The following is a 20,471-nucleotide window of genomic DNA, read 5'->3' on the forward strand; positions in this document are numbered from 1 at the left end:
ATGAAACTTTATAACTCAATAGTGTGACACAGAATATGTGCTTAGTGTCTAAAAAGGCCTTTTTTAAAGGTCCCCATACATGTTGAGATTCGCTCGCTTGGCGAGATCGCCAAGCGAGCAGATCTTCACCCGATATCCCCACCTACAGGTGGGCGATATTGAGGAGCGTGTAGGTTAAAAAAAAAATTAGATCTTTTGGCCCTGGGGCGAATTATATTGGTGGCAATGGGGCAGTCGGATCGGGGACCGCATCGGCTCGTTGATGCGGTCCCCGATCCAACTGAATTATCTAACCTGGCCAATTTTTGGGTAGATATCGGTTGGGCAGGCCCCTCGTTTCTTCCCCTACATGGGCCGATAAGCTGCCGAATCGGTCCAAGGGACCGATATCGGTAGCTACTATCGGCCCGTGTATGGGGACCTTAAGTCATTGGCCAAAAAGATGCAGTCAATGAAGAATTCACTAAATGTTCCTACTGCAGCCGTCCCTGTGACAATATTACAACTGATATTGTTTCCAGATCCCACAAAGCCCAAATTCATAATATAGGGCCTGGCCTCTTTTACTTAAATTACTTGAACTACAGTAATGTGTGTTAGTCCATGTGATTGGATTACTGGCTTTACAGATGGTTCAACCAATTATTCAATAGACTAGCCAATCCAGTCCATTCTGAACATGCCTGCCAAAAAATCCATTCAATGCTGAAAATACTTTTCTGGAAATCAGGACATTCAGAGCCCACATAAGACCAATGTTGGACATGTTTGGGTAATTATGTCTGCAGAAGTGCTTGCAGACAATATCAACCTTTGTGTAGATAGCATTACATACACATTCATCAATTCTCTAGTACAGATCTCTCCAGCTTTATCTATTTGGTGGCTTAGTTATGTGACATCTCATATTTGTATGCCAGGATTACAGAAACTATTGTGCACGCCTTGACCAGGCCGTGTTTCAGTTTACTTACAGATAAGAATGGTTCTCAAAACAGTTTTGTTAAGGAACTCAAATATTATCCTTGGGGGAAGAGAGACCATATCTATTTATCCTTTCTTTGGCATGACCTCTTCCAGGAAACTATGGACTTTACGGTCCCTTCTTAACCATAGACCTGTTGCTAACATTAATTGGAGAGAACCCACCCTCCCTGTTCTAGTCCATTACTTTAAAGAAATAGTCACTCGCCTTGCAACCCAGTGGACTGTAGGCTGATATTGTAGGAGCATGGTCAGTAATGTAGTTGTCCTAGCCTAGCATTACCAGAAACTACCAATATTTTGCTCAGAACTTCTACCAGGGGTTCCCATAAAACTATGCCTGCTTGGCTTTCCGTGCACTTTTTTTCTCATATAGCTGAAGTTTTGTTCTCACGCTGTTTTTTCTCCTTTCTTCCTTCCCATTTATGGACAGGTTTAGCCTGCAGTTGTGTAAGTCTTCTTTTAACTGTATTTATACCTTTCCTCCTGATAAGCTGCTTTGGTAATGAGCAATTCATTCTAAGGGTGGATTCATTTTGGAGACAGCTGAATTTATATCTGTACAATTGCTTCTCAAAACTAAAAAATGTAGCATTGTGTGTATGTCTGAGTCACATTTCCTGAGACAATTATATTTTGTTAAATTAAACAACACACAGAAGTAGACAAGCACTTAAACAATTACTGCAAATACAAAGAATAATGCTTAATATATTAAAATAAAGGCAATAGCAGCACCAACAAATGAAAGGTGAATATTTTTTCGACTCATGTGACTATCCCAAAGGTAACTCTCTAAACAACACCAAACCCTAGCTACTTCCACTTGATCAGTATAAAGATATAAAGATTTTCAATTATCTTGTTTAAGGCATTCACTCATATGTATGGGCAGCAACCTAAACCATTGCTTATATATAATGAACTTTTAAGCCTATGGCAAATAAAGCTTATTGATTAGCACTTCTTAATACTGAAAATGTGGTAGTACATGCTAATTTCACTGCAATGCAATTCACATGAGGTTATATGCATTTTACTCCTGCTATATTAAAAATGTATTATCCCTTTCAGTTCTGCAGCCAGCTCTTCAATCTGATGTATTTTAATATATAAAATATGAACATTTTCAAACCTATGATGATTTTCAGTGCTTTTGCCTTTCTACTGTTGGATAACCTGGGATCTATGTGTTTCTGTGGTGTCTAAATAGGCCGATTTTCTGCAGTCATGCAGGCTTCTGCTTATAAAGCAACCTCCTGAACCATGAAGTGTACGCTAAGCAGTTAAATGTAATGTTACTAAACCCTGGGATAAGAAAATCTCATATTTAGCTCAAATAATAAGGATTAAGTGTTATCACTTGCACTAGGATTGCTGTGGGAGACATGGTGTACAAGTTTAAAATGAAGTGTGCTAAATTATGTAAGAAAGCGTTTGTTTATATTCCATCTCTCAGGGCTTAGATGAGAACTAGTTGAAAACACAGGTTTGTGTTCCTAGTTGTAGACATGTCAATCTTTAAGCTCATATAAACTGTTAATTCCATTTAAATACATAGGGAGCAATACAGTAAAACAGGTATGGAATCCCTTATCTGGAAAGCTCTGAATTACGGAAAGGCCATCTCCCATAGAGTCCATTATAAGCAAATTCAATAATAAAACAGTACCTTGTACTGGATGATAACTAAGCTGCATGAATCCATATTGGTGACAAAACAATCCTGTTGGGTTTATTTAATGTTTAAATGATTTTTAACAAACTTAAGATTCAAATTATGGAAAGGATTCTGAATAATAGATTATACACCTGAACATTAAAAAAAATAGAAATATTTTGTGCCTCTTCTTAGAGGCCCATTTATCAACATTCTGATTTTAGTGAATTTTATTTTTAGTATTTAGGATTGTAGTATTGAAACCACAATTCGAAACCACGAAAAGAACTAATTTTTAAATTAAATTAAAACCATGAATGTCTAGATATTTATTAAAAGATCCAAAATTGAATAAGCACTAATGAATTCAAATGTGGAATGAAATCAAAGAAAACCTCAATTTTTTTTTTGTACTGAAAGATTGTTTACAATTACATTTTCTGTCATTATGAAAATAAACAGCTTTTGGGTAGAAGTTACCCATAAAAGTGAAATGGTGGTATTATATATATATATATATACCTAATATATGCATCAACCCTGGTGTTTTTGGCTTTAATGTGAAATCTACATATATAATGTATAGCTATATATATGTAAATATAATATATATTTTTTTCTCCTTATAGATTTACTGATGTAGAGTGGGCCCTTGCTGGCCATGAAACATGGTTTCTGTGTCAGACTCTGTCACAGCCCTGCTGATTTATTTAACTGCTAGTGTTTCCTGTTCATGTAGACTTTGGCAAAACATTCAATATTCATGTAATTATCAGAAAATACAGATTTATTTTGGACTTGTAATTATCAAGCTGTAGCATGTTTGTAATGGAAGGAAGAGGGGGTGAAGTCACTCTAAAATTTTCGGCTGCAAAAATGGATTGACTCATTTGGGTGATGTCATGTTCCTTTCTGTGCTGGGAGACTACAAAGCCTGACTATTTGCGCTTTTGGTTAAGGGTTTGGAAAGTTATTTATTCCGACAGCTTGTTTGTTTTAAAACCTGAATCAACTCTCATAGATGAAGGCCAAACACAGCCCCCAGTTCAAGAGCTAATCAAGGATTAAACTTTGTACCATTTTGTCCACTGAAAGGGAAAGATAATAGGAGACAGAGGGATAAATGTAATGAAGAGGGACAATGGGGAGTATCTCAGGGGTTAATCCAGCTTCTGCATGGTATACAACAGAGATAATCTGGTCATAAGAGGCTTTCAACTAAATTTTAACTCAAAACTTGCAGTTTTAAATCCACCATACTTAATGAAAGACACTGTTTACAAAGAAGATTTTTCTTTTTGAAAACCAGTGGCGCAAGAGTTAGACCCAAACTAAACTCCTTGTTTGGCCCTCTTGGGGTCTTGTTTTGGTCAGATAAAATCTTTTCCGCATTGGCTGCTCCTAAAGATGAGAAACAATAATGAGTCAGTACTTAGTACTAATTTTACTTTGTATATAAAGAAAGCATTTAGCGTAGAAATTGCATTTGTAAGTAATTTGATAATCCTCTAGAATTACTGACTCAGGTATAATTGAAAGGGTTTGCTACAAATGATGGCACTGATGTTAATTAATAACACAATACATATATTTTTCCAATAACAATTCATATTTATTACATAATGATTATACGCCTATAAGTCCCAAATAGTATTTCTGTCCTTTCATAGTTCTACCAACTCTACATAACCCTGCACATGGACATGGGATTTGTCAGTCACATTTGCTCCTGTCTCCAATACTCGTATTCTTCATATACTTGAAACACAGAGCTAAAATATTGACTTCTGAAGGTTTAGAAGCACAGACAAGGTAACTGGCATCTCAGCAGCACAAGCAACTGAGTTTAGTGTCATTACACAGATGCCAAAAATTATTATATATTCTTTCATTTTGTACCAGGAGCTTCAGAGAGATGCCAAAGCATGTTAGATCCGGCTGCTGAGCTATGTCAATGAGATAATGAGATAGGAGGAGAAAATATATGATTTGGTCAACTACAGCTAACTCAATAGAAATCATTTACTATAAATAAAATTGATTTTATCTAATGATCAATCAATTAGTTAGTCAGTCAATCTATCTATCTATCTATCTATCTATCATCTATCTATCTATCATCCAATAAATATTATAAAATACATCAAAATATTAATTTCCAGGTTACTCATTATAGGCTAATATTGCATTTTATTAATCTAACACTGTGCCAGAAGCTCTAAATTGTTCATAAGCCATGTTGTCCTCCCCTTGTGTACCCTTTACATACAGATGCCAATCACCTAGTACATATTCTAGCTGTAGTTCATGCAATGGCTTTGCCCTAGATAGAAGTAATTTTCCTGTCCTGCATTTCCTTTCCTGCATCTACTATGGAGTGTTAATGGATTTGTATGTATTATCCTACTGACATGTATATACCTCATATGTTATCTAAATTCTTTTGTTATACCATTATTTTTTCTATATTGCTTTCACATGGGTGGTGTATGTTGCCTTTTTTTATTGTTAAGGTTTGCCTTGCGGAGTGTTCTGCAGGGGGTCTCTGGCCTTTGACTTACTGCTGAATGCATGACTCTTTGCATTTTTGCTTGATTGAGCACAGCTCTTTTAAAGGTTTGGCAAAGGATGAGACATCTGGTGGACGCAAGCAGCCCTCGTGAGAGAGTTTCATGCAGTTCTCCTGGATACCCTCAGAACAATGCCCTCTTAATACCACTTACACTAATCTGGAAAGTATTTTGTGATATTACTCTATCATGCTACGTGGAACACACACAACTACTAAAAGCAGGGCAAGCACTAAATAATACCTGTTATGAATTGTTAAAGCTACAGATTTTCTTGTTGAGTAAAACATAAGCACTCCAGTGGTTGTAAGGTGCTCCTTAAAAAAAGTAGTCTGGTAAAGCTACGATTTATCATTCTGGATGTCAATTTGGGCTTCAGATACTACTGTTAAACTGGAGATGCTAACTGCTTGCTCTAACAAGTAACTGGGTAGCAGATAACACTCCAAATAATGCTCCTATTCGCTAACAAAATACTCATTGCACAGATCTACCTATGCCAAGCTGACTAATATTTACAGGAAAACAAAGCATTTGCACTACTCAAAACTAAAGAGAATTTTCTATTTAATGGCTAAATGCCTCTTTTCAGTTTTGCAAGTATCTGTAATATTTTATGGGTTTCAAACATAGGCTAAGTGCCCCTATATGGTTATGGAACTCAGGGCAACTTTTTGTTTATTATCTTTTAAGGACATATTTTTTAATAATAAACTTCTACGAGTCAACAAAAAGTAATATCACCTTGCACTGTTAACGTGTATATGTTGCAACTTATTCCTGCCCTTTTGTATAACATAGACAAATACAATTTGTTAACTTTCATTAACTAACCCAGGCAGCAATCAGGCTGCCATTTTGCTTCTAGGAAGGATTAATTTGCTCATTGAGGATAAACTGGTTATCTTCCACTTTGCTTATCTTCCTCATTAATTATTTTAGACTAACTTACTATGTAAATTAAGTACAGTAGATACTGGTTACAGCTATTGAGAAGTCAAAAGAAAATATGTAGAATCATGCAGCCTACTTTCATATTACATGTCTCTTTTTACCCTCTTATTATTAAGTCCCAGAAGAGAAGTGGCTCTGTGAAGAAGAATCAATTCAATTGGCTAAAACAGATTGTTTCGTTAAATGTAGTGCTGATTTTAGTGCTAATTGTCAATCAACAGATGGCAAAATAGTGCTAGCTGAAGGGTAACAAGTATATCTGACAGTTAACTTGCATTCACACTGAAAGAATGTTTGCTGAAAGATGAAATTATTGATGTATGAGCAAAGATAACATCTCAAGAGTGAAAACATATTACTAAACCAACAATAAAACACAGTGCTGGGAAAGATGTTAAGGCTTTAAAATAATTTACTCTTTTCTTGTTTTGAAAAGCAGTGTTTCACAGCTCTCCTCTGCGTCACCATTAAGCCTTGCAGCAAATTAACCAAAGCCACCCTGTACTATAAGAAAGCTGCATTGTGAATGTTTATTTTTCTCAAAAGTATTGAATGTAGTCATTATAATGCTGCAAAACAAGAGTGTATATGTTATTTGTCATATGAATGTTTATGTATTTGATCTTTACTAAGAAATAAAGCTATAGGGCAGCACTTCCGTATGGGCAAAATGTTGTGTTGAGTTGCAGGCATTTAGAATGTACAAAATAACCCAAGATTTGCAGTATTGTAATTTGAGACTATTTAGCCTTGCTTTTACATGATTCATATTCATAAAAAGTCCTACTTCAATCAATGGGGATACTTGAAGCAGCAGGCCCCAAGTCATTGAAATGAGCCTTCAGTATTGTATGGTTTTGGTATAAAAATACTTCTTATGTGTTATTCTGCTGTTGTATGAGCAGTATGGAGGTCTAACAATTTAAATGACATTAGATTATTATGAAAAGCTTTCTCTTATTGTACGTAGTAAAATAATTCCACATGGATTGCATGTCTTATTCACTTTGTTGTTCATTTTATTGCTATTTGTATAACCATAATTTAAGATAAGGACTTGGCATTTTTATTTGGTGTTAGTGCTCTTGCATTGCCTCTGTTCAGCATGTAAAGATACATATAATTGTACTGAGCGTCCCCTTTGGGTAAATTCCCTTTGTGAAAGTTCTGTATGCGCTATTTATAAAAGAATTGCTGAAGTTGGTTAACATTTATGTGTGCCTGAACTAGAAAACATCAGTTTCCCTGCAAGATTAAAAGACTTGTGCATCTTTTTCAGCATCAGTTTACTCATAGTTGATTCTCATATTTGTAAGTTAGACTTCTACATGGCAATGGATTATTTAAAAACCTTTTCAGAAATACTGTACAATTTTTACTATGCTTTATAAATAAGCTCCTACTTCTATAAGGATACAAGTCTATCAATGTAAGTCCCTATTTTTTTCCAGCTTTCAATTTGTTAGATGGTTAAATCTATTGAAAAATAGCCTTGAACAAAAGATCACTGGACTGTAAATATTTCTGTTAAAATGTAGAATGATATTTAGGTAAATTATATACAGTGTATACAGAAAATATTTTAAATAACTCTTGATTAAAGCACATTCTGAAGGACACAGTTGTATGATGACAGTTTGAAATTATGTAAGACACCCTGCCAAGAGAATGCATCTCCATACATAAGGAAAATAAGGTCCCACTGTGAAGACCTTCATAGCTGCAGATGCTATCCCCAAGGATCCATACATAAAATCCTCAGGTATTAAAGATTCTCCATCAATGAAAGCATTTAGCGGCGGCATTCAGGATATTTTAACATATGTGACCCCATGAGTCTTTGGAAAATACAAGAGACTTTTATACATTTTGACAACTAGTCGTTATTGAATGATGTGGTCACTTTAAAGCATCCAACTGTTTGATAAATCTAGGCCAGATTGTCTTAACCAGGCAAGAATGTTTAAATCAGTATTGATCAATATCCTCTTTTAAAATGTAAGCTAGAAAAACAAAAGGCAAAAGTTATAGCTATATTTGGCCCCATATTAAGGGGCAGAATTATTCAAATAGAAGGTTTGATCTTAATACATAAAAACTCACCCATGTTCTACTAAATTCCTGTGGGATTTTTGGAAATGTATTTATTTATGGGTAAAAGTTAGAGTTCACAATTTGCTTCTAAAAATCCCAGAGGAATAAAACGTGGGTGAGTTTTTATGTATTAAGCTCTAAACTCACATTTTGATAAATCTGCCCCTTAGTGTGTTAAGTACTTAACTGCAATCTGAACGGATCAGCATTAGTTCTCTCTCATGAATCTAATATTAAATGCATGTCATTAGAATATACATTAAAGAAAAACACAATTTCTTAATGAGTCTTTGATGAAAGCTAGTAATTAGAAAATAAACAATGAAAGTTAACAAGCAGAAGAAATAGTTTCTTATTAAAGTAAGGGACTGTGACTTCTGGACAAGTTAAGAGAAACTTAAAAGAAACAAACCCCCCTCCTGTATAATTCCTCGTGAACTTTTCTATGCTATTCATGTATGTAAAAGAGGGAGATAGAAAAGGCCAAGCAGAGGTGATATGCCGCTTCATTAGTTAAAGCTAGGCTAGCCTATTGGGGGTTTAATGGGCTAGAAGTTAATACATGTGACAGCTGAGACACAAAGTTTAGTTAGGGGCATCCTGCAGGGACCTGGCCTAGAAAATACTCCCTGCTGTCCAAAGTTCTTTCAGGTTTCCTACACCTTCTTCTTTATCTTTATTACTTTATTAGAGGTTTTATTAAAACACAACAAACTACTGCTTTTACAAATGAGCAAAGCCTCATTAGGATAAGGTTAGCATAAGAGAATATTTAATTATGAACTTTCTTGGTAATTATTAAAGTGGTTAGCTAAGGGACGTGACATGCCCTAATATCTTTGTTCTTAGCTATATTATATTACTGTTATTAGGTTTCATGGAGCCGTGCAATGTGTTTCATGCACAATGACACCTTACTCTTTTGAGTGTGCATTTCTGGAGATTGAAGTAAGTTATCCATGGATCAATAGTCTGTTTTTGAAAAAACTGTCTGGCCTTACCTTTACTAGACTGTCATACAATAATTTGCTTCAGTATGAAAATATTGTCAGTCACCTATAACAGAGTATACAAGTATATAATTTAGTCTCATCCAACAGGAAGCTGCAGTACCAACACCTTCCCAGTAATCATTGTGTGAGTCAATTGTTTAGTCTGTGGGCCATCTGACTGGATTAGGCACATGTGACTCTTTCTGCCTACTTTGCAGCCCTCTACCTTTCATTTACTTTCAATTTAACCTCCTAAAAAATGTTTTTTTTTAATAATTGTAGGAGAAACAGAAGTAGCTGTTAGGACAGGGACATTGCATGGGAGACACATGATTAAAAAAAATGAAAGTATGCATTGGTAAACTATGCTGCAATAATTCCATAAGAACTTAAATGCATCTAGAGGATCTAATGTACCAGGGAAGTGTTAAGTGATAAGGCAAGTTTTGACAGAGCAGCAAGTGCACAAGGTAGTAGTTATGAAGCAGAGTATGACACAGCAGACATTAAATTAGCAGTAAAATGTGAAGAAACATAGAATAGTGGGTGGGGGGTTGGTTAAGCAATGAGTGACATGGCAGTCAGTCAGAAACGGATGTTATCAGGACAGAGAAGAAGCATCCTCAAAAAGCATGAGGATCTGTCTTTGCATGTCTAGTGGAAGGGTGAAAGGAATGAGAGACACAAGTCAGATGATGTATCAGATAATGTTATCAATGCATGGACAACAACAGAGCAGTAACAGCAAATTCTGACTTGTTCTAGCTTCAGAAAACAATGTCCTGTTTCACTACTAGCTAGGGACATGTTATGTTTAATGTCAGAAATGTATAGAGGGCAACAGAGCAGAAACTGCAGAAGATCAAAGCAAAAACATAGGACAGATAGGGAGAAAGTCTCAATGTGCATAGCAATGCACAAAGAACAAAGAAAGACAAAGAGCCATAGACAATGATGTTTGGATCCCCTTTAGTGAGTAGTATGAGCAGAGTAGACAACTGACTAGCACCAGGCAGATATTTTGAGCCTACTATCATCATAGGATGCAACTATGTGTGCCACATAGAACAATACAAAGCTTCCAGTAACTAGCAAGAAAATGGGATAAGTGAGAAAGCATTCTTGACACCAGATACTCTAGTAGCATTTTTATGATCCAGTATTATTGCATATCTTTGTAGTTTATTAATGTGAAAATCATAGGTTTGTGAAACATGGTATCCTGTCCCAAAAATCTCATTAACATTAATGAATAATACCAAAATATAAGGTCTTAGGAGGGCCCTCCCCCTGCTGACTCCTAACAATATATGTATATGTTAACAGTTCAGTCTTGGATTTGTATGACTTTGCTATGTGAAATGATGGCATTGTATAAATTAGGGATGCACCGAATCCAGGATATGCTTCAGGATTCTATTCAAACGTATCATTGGCAATATGAATATTGATATCCCTGATGAGTCCACACCATATCTTTGTGCCCATGAGTCCTGTAAGACAAAAATATTACTACAAAAAACATGATTAGACTGGTGCTTTTTGCTTTAAAATATATAACAGGTTTTCTGCTAGATTCCTACCATTCAGTCACTAATGAAGTTTTAGTCATATTGAAATTTGCCAATTTAAAAGGATATTATCAGTTCAATTAAAACTGATATTTATCATTGTCCAAGCCTTCTAGGGATTTTAATATTTCTGTCCTTGAAAAGAATGATTGGTGTGAGGTATAAAATCCCATTATAGGCTAGGGACAATGTTTAAGCTGATCAATATTACCCTAATGAACTATGTAGTTAACTATGATCGCTAGAGATTATCGATAAGTTTGCCACTGTGTATGCAAGATGGAAAAACACAGCAATGTGTGTTTTATTCAGGTAATATTAAGGATGAATCCGAAACAGGATGCATTTCAGAGCTATGCGAGACAGAGCTGGAGAACTGCCTGTTGCCATAATATTCAATGTATACTTCCACGGCCTGGATTGTTCCCAGATTGCCTTTAAGTCCCTTAGTAGTAGAAGGTTTCAAGAAAACTATATATCTCCCTAAAAATATTAATACAGATTTAGGTAATTTAAAATATGAGTTCCTTTTCATTAGTTGTTTCAGTTACATTGTGTACCCCCAGTAGATTTTCAGCAGCTCGAATGACAACTTTTGCATGGAGCATTTTTTTTTTAAATTCTATGCAATGTCTTGCCTAATAACTGAAACAGAAATACACAGATCTCTAGCAAATAATATGTTGACATATGTACCCTTCAGACTAGGTAGCCTTCATAAAATGTCTTGCTTGTTATTCAGCTAATGATTCGACTTTATACACCGACTGTGCATTAAATGGTTTGTCATTACTACTGATAAAAAACAAGAAGCTGGAGTAAATGCAGAATAATAATGAGGATGATCATTTTTTAAATGTCAAACTAATTTCAAGAGGGAACATTTTACTAATGTGAAAGTAGCTGTGAGTGGAAACATTTCTTTCCATTAATGGCAAAACAACCAAGAAGCGATCCTTATGTTGCAGCAAGGGGGTGTATTGCGTGAACAGAACACTCCCTTTCTGCACTTGCACAATGGACATCTACATATGAAAAGTGCAAGTTCATTTTTAATGCATTTTAAAATAAATGACTAATCCTAATCAGTATGAAATCACTTTGAGGCAAGGAGCGAAGTTAATTAAACAAAATGCAGGGTCAGGTTTGTGTTGCCCCTTTTCCTTACCCTATCCATACTCTCTGCTGGGATGGTTGCCTTTGAGGCATTTTTAGAACTCCCCAAACCCTGTTGTTATTAAATAAAAAGTATTCTTAGCTAAGGCAAAGTTAACAAATGCAAACTGTGTGAATATTAAACATTTCAGACTCTAATGTGACAGAAAACCATTAAAGCTTGTGTAAATTAGACGGTATTATAATTATAGAGGGGTTAGCATATGTTGCCAATAACCCTTCAAATGACAGCTCCAAACCTCTAATGATGGTGCATATGTGTGTTTTTGGGGAAGCCTTTATAGAAATACTTCTATTCCAATGTGGTACTTTCCTTATCAAAACTTTACCAGTAGGAATACATTCCCGCCATTGATCTTTTAGCTGCGTTTATCTATATCCTGAATGGCACTTGGTGAGTATGGTAACAGATATTCAGTAAACATAGACTAAAAGGGGAAAAACAGTGATTCAGATCACAAATCAATCAAGCAGGAAGCTTTTCAAGTGAACAAAAAGGCAATCAGTGACTGGCTAGCACAGACCAGAGTTTGGCCCGCTTTCATCTGCTCCACAGTGTCTCTACAAACAAAAATAATAAGGGCTCTCAGGTCCTTCAAACACATTGAAACATAATCCTTTTTACAGAGAGTGCATCAATATATGAATGGTGCTTTTCTCATTGCTTATAAAGGCAGTATCAGCTGCGCACATGGATCCCTATATTGCAGCTATTAGGGACCAAACCAGATGAAAGATTTGTTTTTCCTGCAACACCTGAAGCAACAAAAGTCCAGCCAGAAAAAAGAGAAATGTGTTGGTGGTTTGACTTTGAAATGTTCTTCTACCCCCCCTGCTTTCTGTAAAAGGGCTTTGTCTATCAAATGTTAAGTATGGGAAAGTTGCACTGTAAATATTCTTTCAAATGTCAGTCAAGTGATGGAAAAATCATTTTCTCCATTCTTTACTAATTACTTTACCAGGAATGATCACATGGGAGGGGTTATTTGTGCTTTTCTTCCTCCAATAGAATTAAAAGATTAAAAAAACAATTGGACAGATTTTAGCTACTATTACTGATTTTTCCTGTACCATTATTGTATTACAGATCCCATGATCTACAACCAGTCAAAAGCTTTAAGTGATAGTAGGAACCTGACTAAATGACCTACAATAACAATAATTAAGTATGAAAAAAACATTGTAAAATCCATACATTTTTTGTTGTGTTATTAAAATAAAGTCACTATGTATTCATATAAAATGTTTAAATATATAATTTTATATATAAATATATATATACATAAAAAAGCATCTTATTATAAAAAAGATCAAATTATATGGTTTAATAAATTATAATTGGTATAATATTTATACTGAACAACCAGTTTTTTATGTGCATAAAAACTTAATTGCTGGAATAAGCAACTGCCAATTGTCTGTTATCTAGATTTTGGGGTGCAATAATAACAATTTCCCCACTTCCAGTAACAAACAATTAGATGTCTGCATTCATTATTCTAACTGCAAGTCTTTAGCTGACTGCTGATTGGTTGGCATAATTTAATTAAGGATAAGGACAAGGATTACATGGACTAATGTTTACATAGTATTACAGGAGAGAAGCATCCATAATGATATACTGTATGTAAGCTTGAGTGTACATTGTTGACTTGTTTTCTCATGAAAAAAGACAATAAGAAAATATAAGTTAAAAAAAAAAAATAAGAAAAAAAATCACAACAAAATAATCAATATACCCTTTATCTAGAGGCAAAAATTACATGGGGGGTTCCTGGGAAAGTTTTTGGAGAATAAAGCTAGAGGCATACAGTGCATTTTCCACCATCCTGTATTTGCAGTACGCTGACTGGTACACACAAGGGGCAGCATAAATACATACTTTAATGCTTTTGTGCCAAGATTAAGAAGGCAACAAATGGCATTTTCTCCACTGGTGTATTTACTAGCCTAAGGCTAGAGTCACATTGGATGGGTTATGGAACAAAGTGCAGGAGAAAATGTAATGTGTGATACTGCCTAACGCTGCCATACATGTACTTTATAGAACGCTGATGTTTTGGGTAATGGCATACACGTGGTGTGACCAATGCTGCTATAAGGCAGAAAACTGTGGCAGTCAATAATCCCACCAACCGTAATCTACTGTATGGATAATGCAGTGCCTGACACACACATAGGGGGCAGATTTATCAACATTTGGATTTTCATAGTTTTAGAGGCTTTTGAAACCATGGCTAAACTCATTTCCTGAAAATCAAAAATGCCTAGTTATTTGTCTGAATCCAAATTGAAAAAGCACAAAAAAAAACATGGAAAATATGTGAAAAACACACATTTTTTGTATTGTCACACAAATGAATGTAAAACCCCCCCAAAGCAAAGAAAGATTTTGTAGCATAAAAAAACACCTGCCATTTAGTTCAACATGATCTTAGCAGCTGTTAGATGGCGTACTTTTTCCCTCTACAAAAATTGTATTTTTGTATGTATGTATATCTTTATTTATAGAGCGCTTCTTATATACAGTAGAATAGATTAATACAAACAGGGGGTCATTAAAATAATAATAGATAAATACAAAGTATAACAATAAATACATGGAGGTCCCTGCCCGTTGAGCTTACAGTCTAGATTTTTGCAGAAAAAAAATACAAATGACCTTTAGTAAATGCCCCCTGTGGTGTTACCAGAGAGACCACCTTTCACTACTGAGCATGCAATGTTTCTCATAGATTACTATGGAAGGCAGAAACAAGTGTGGGGGGTGCATTTTGATTATCACAGAGATGCCAAAGAGTGCATGGACCCAGTAAATAAAGAAGAGTAGGTTAAAAAGATCAGAACCACTTATATATTTATGTTTATTGATTATTTTGTCTCAAATACCCACTACCTATAAATGTGTGCAACAATGTGAGGGCCTGGTAATTGTATTGTATATCTTTGTATTGTATATCTTTATTTATAAAGCGCTACTTATGTACGCAGCACTGTACAGTAGAATACATTAATACAAACAGGGGATTATTAAGATAATAAAAGATAAATACAAAGTACAACAATAAATACAGATAGATACAAGATAAATACAGTTGCAATAAGTTAAGAGTCAAAGACACAAGAGGATGGAGGTCCCTGCCCCATAGAGCTTACAATCTATATGGGAGGGTAACTTACAGACACAAATAGGCAAATATAAGTGCTGTAGGTCACAGTGGGTTACACTACAATATAAGTGCTAGTTCCCAGATCAGGTGCTGGGTGAGTGCTCCAAAAGGTAGTCTTTTAGTTTAGTTTTAAAACTAATCCCTTGTCTTATGTTGGGCATATCTGTTCAGTATATGATAGGATCAGGCTGCATTGGAACAACACATATAATGGCCCACATGCTGTTGTCTGCAGAAGGGTACTAACATCATAGCAGATTCATCCCTAGGCTCAATGATGTACTATGAATAATAAACTGCTCCCTTTTGTATAAGTACCATGTTTCATCTTAATTGCAGGCATGAGATGGTGACGTACCCTATCATTTCATGACATCTGGGTGTGTGTTGTACACTTCTGGTGCTGCTCCAATGCTGATGAGGAATTTCTCTCTTCTAATTCTTTGCAGGAGGATACTTTTAAGAACGACATGCATAAAAAGACCGAAAGAAAACATTTTACAGCTCACACCCTACACTTCTGTATATAGTGGAAGGAAACCATAATAAACATTATTTTAGAGTATAGCTTAAGAAGGTTAAAATGCGTGCAGTTTGAGCCTTACGACCAGAAGTGTGGGAAGGAAAAGGGTAAGTGTTTTAAAGAAGGGAGCATCTTGAAATATTTTCAGATGATTGCTTCAACTTGCCATTCAGCAAACATTAGAAGAAGAAGCTGAAAAGCATTCCTAGTCAGTGTGAAGCCACATGTGTTTTATGGTCAAACTACTCAGCTGTTATCCTTTTCAAGTCAGTCTAATATGAAGTTGTGGCATTTGAGTCCTGCGGTGACCTGCTGTTGTGGCACACAGAAGGCAAAGTGCTTGGCCACCTGCTTTTATCCTGCACCAAGCCACAACAGCAGTTAAACCCTAACACTTACAAGTGAATGGTTGTACATTTACTGAGGCCTGGGCAACAGTACATTATGATGTAAATGGTAATTAGCTTATAAAATCATCAACAAGCTGATTGACCTTTCATCACAGGAAATGGTGTTTTTTTTTTTCTTGTAACAGACACTTAACCCCTATGGGAGAATGGAATGGTAAAGAGATGTCTCCCAAACTCTGTAAAGCAAAATGGGCCAATTAGATAAATCTTGCACTTTAATAATCTAAAAATGGATGGTTTCTGTACAGTTCTGTACTTTGAGTTGAGCGCTGTTAGCTTGCTAATTTAGCAAAAGCATTAAACTTGTGTCCACAAGGAGACAATGTATTTTATCTGTTTTTTAGAGTAGATGGTACCACCCTCATAAGCAAAACAATAAGGTTGTTCTATTTGCATGGAAGAAAATCAGTTGAGGCAAGTAAAGGAGCCAAATTTCAAGCAAGGTTATCCCATTGGTTCTATTACTAATTGGCATACTACTGCATGTACAGCGCTGCGTACATAAGTAGCACTTTATAAATAAAGATATACATACAGTTATCAACATTTGGATTTTCCTGGATATAGATTTTTTTGAAACTCATTTCCACAAAACCCACAAATCTCTAGTCTGTTATTAAAATTTAAAAAAGTGTGAACAAAAAAGACGCACAAAAACTCAAAAACCACAACTTTGTCATTTTTGCGCTCTAAAACTGCGACTTTTTGTCATACAAGAGCGAAAAAGAAAGATCTTCCAGTTGTAAAAAGGACACCTGCCATTGACTTCTAAATGATCTCGACAGCTTTTAGATGGCATATTTTTTTTCCTTCAGATTCGTCGTAGTTTCGCTTTCATAATCAATGGGGGGGGGGGTACATTTAAAATGATCCACCAGCAGCATACAATAATGTGTTAATGAGCTCTGTTGAGTTAAGTAGGGAAAAAAAAAGAATGCAGATTCTTATGGTTAAATTGCAGCTAGATGTAATATTAGGTTATTATTTGTATACAACACAAACTATAACCCATGTTGCCTTAATTTTATCCTCAATAGTCTTTAATATATATATTTATACTGTATGTTTGCTAATCTTCAATATATGCCATTGGTACACACAAGCAAAGTGGATGTTTTGTAAGGAAACTGTAGTGCAACACAATTATATTATAGTCTGAAACTGTCTCCACAGATGCAATGGCCATGCAATCTAGCTGTTCAGAGTACCAAAAACAATCACTTTTTGTACCGCATGATTAATGAAAATAAGAATACATTAATATAATTGTGGTGCTGGTGTGGGAAAACAAAAAGGCTGATTTACCAAGTGAAAGGCATTATGCACAGTGCAAAAACGAGTGCAGTGTGACAGTTATTTGCACTTTGCACCCTGCCTTCAACTCTCTTTGAATTTTTGAAGGTCTCTGCACTCCGTTTGGCAGCACATAGACCTGCTGCTGCCCACATGAATACAGTGAAGCCAGCGTTCAGCAGTGCTGTCAATCAAGACCATCATTCAGACATGCAAGTTAAGGGGCGGCAGTGGACGCTGGCTGCAATGGGGCCCCTTACTTACCAACTGCCTTATGGCTGGCAGTTAGGACATTGCTGTCTGGGTTTTTTAACTGGTTACAGAGTGCAGCCAGACCCTGGCTCTTGCACTTCTGCCTGGGGTCTGGTAATTGACCCTTAAAATGTTTATTCTCTACTGATGCAAACGATTATTGCAGTGACTGCACCTTTAATTATTCATGGCCTCAGTATGCAACAAAGCACAAATAAAAAACTGTATGAAAGGAGCAACGATTATTTCAGATAAATAATATTTTACAGCAAAATGTCATCTTTCCCCACAAGAACACAGTTAAGGGATACAGCCACAGACATTGCAAAAAAATAAGAACTGCTCACAATGTTATGTAAAGCAGGCCTTGAGGACATAAATTATTTTAAATAAGAGAGGCAATAAAAGTGAAACAAAATAGGGACAGGACTTATTCGTTAAAAGAATTCAGAAGCCTAGAAGGCAGTCTGTTAAAACCTTTGCAGCGAGAATCACCATGAGGTGGGCAAGTGAAAGAGAGAATAGCTTGAAAGAAGGAAGAATTTTGTAAGCAATAAACTAGTCCCTTTTTTACTTTTGTTTACTTGGAACAGGAAGGCAAAGTAACATCAGTAATAGGAAGTTTGAATAAAAAAGGCACTGCAGGGAGCCAGATAAAGATTTTGTTGCAAGCATCCCTTATGTTGATGGACATTACTTAAAGACAACTAGCACAGCAAGACACTTCTGCTCTTATTCTTCTGGAGTTGAGAAAACACACCAGTAACCAATTGCTCTTCAAATGTTGTTTTGGAGGTTAACTATAAAGAAACAAGGCAAAATCAGACAACATGTAGATGTTTATTGTGGTACATTCTTGCAGCATCTCAAGCATAAACCAGTTTTAGAACGTAAGGTTCATTGATATCACACAAATGTTGATAGATAACAAAAACAGGACGTCAGAAAGTTTACTTTTTTTTTTTCCCCCTGAGACATAGTGAAGTAGATTTTAAAAATGGTATTTTCTGTACTATAATATCTATCTACTGTATATATCTGTCTAGATCTGTGGTTCCCAAACTGTGCAATGGGAGGTGGGGGTTGGAGGGCCTGGAGCAGTGACAGTGGGGCTTATCAGGCCAGTTACTGTAAGATTTGGTGCTTTAAGGTCAGTTAGGGTGAATTATTTGGTGTGTTAGATATTCTTGGAACTGTGGTAAGAATTTTTTTTTTATATTTGTAACCTTGTTATGAACTAAGGGGGGGCCTGACCAGATTGGACCTCCAAAAGGTGTTTGAAAAACTATGCATTTTGATGTTTATTACTCCCATATCAATACTCCCTATATAATCATATTTGTAATGTGTTTATATTAAATATTGTTATATTGTAATACTGTACTTAGATATTTACAACACTGTCTTACAGAAAACCAGTTTAATCAACATTAAGGGGCATATTTATTATGCTGTGTAAAAAACGTCGAGAAAATTCGGCACACATCACCAGGCGTAAAATCGGCGTAATTTTTTTATGCGTTTTTTTCTTCCACTGGAACTTATGGAAAATAATGGCGTAATATCCGGCGTTCAGACAGCGATCTTTTCCATTTATTTTACACAGCTTTTTACTCCATTTTTTCGGCGAATTAGTTTTACACAGCATAATAAATACGCCCCTAAATACTTGATAGAACATGGGCTTTTTTTTTTTTAGAGGGATAGGGATGCTCCTCTGATGAAGCGCCACATGGTGCGAAACGCGTTAGGAGATTAGGATGCACCTGGTCATGTTTTGGTATAGTATGCTTATGAGTTATGTTTATGTTTATATTTATTTGAGCCAATAAATGTTGTTGTTTTTATTCCACTGGAAACTTTTGCAATTTAAGCAATGAGGCCTTCCCTAAAATGAAAAATGGGGAGCAATCAGAACCTGCCTCCTCTTGAATTCCCCTAAAAATTGGTAATCAAACATCCCCTTCGGTTATCAGCCATACCATAGTGCACTGTAGTGGCTACTATCTAAGGTGGCTATGTACTGTCTGATGTCTGTTCCTTGTTCTTTATGTATGTTCTATACACATGTTTCCTCATCATTGCTTTCTTGTGACATTCTAATAATATCAAACTGAGCATTAACAGGAAAGTGCATTGCTGCCAATGCAGCTTGTAATTTTCTTCTTGTGACAGGTGAAGCCATATGTTTCTACAAAGGCCTGATGTAAAAATGATCAACTGCCAATAAAGATCTAACACTGATTGCTAGCAATAAAACTGCTTAGTGGATAGACAGCAATGATAAAACCGCTCACCATTCAGGGCGTTAAAACTAGCTTGTGCTTTTTGGAAGGTAATTGCAGAATCTGCTTCTTTAAGTAGCTAGAAATCAATGCACGCTCTGCTTTCATGTTACTGAATGGCTTTCTGCATAGAGAGAGTGAAAGGCTTTGGAATCCAGCTAAGGGACAGAGTACACACTGAAGCTAAACAGCTGTTTTTCCAATAGCTTCCCATTACTGCAACTACTCTTATTTTCTTTTTTCTTTTACTTTATCTTTTTTTATTCTGTTCTACTTAGTTCCAGATGTTTAATTTATATTCTGCAAAACTTGTAGCATGCATAATCTGCCAATCGGTGGTGGACAAAATACCAAGATAAAAAAAAGAAAATTAATTAGGCTTTCTCTGTGATCTTTGTAGGCTGATGGTTCAGTTTACGAGATCCAGGTCAATGAAATTCTGAAATTCACATTAGCACAGTTCTCTTTTCGCATGGTAGGGCATAGCACTGCCAACCATCTCAGATCTGGGGTATAGATTTACTGGGTTCTGGCAGA

The sequence above is a fragment of the Xenopus tropicalis genome, chromosome 2, assembly GCF_000004195.4.
Source record: "Xenopus tropicalis strain Nigerian chromosome 2, UCB_Xtro_10.0, whole genome shotgun sequence".
In the NCBI taxonomy this organism is placed as follows: domain Eukaryota; kingdom Metazoa; phylum Chordata; class Amphibia; order Anura; family Pipidae; genus Xenopus; species Xenopus tropicalis.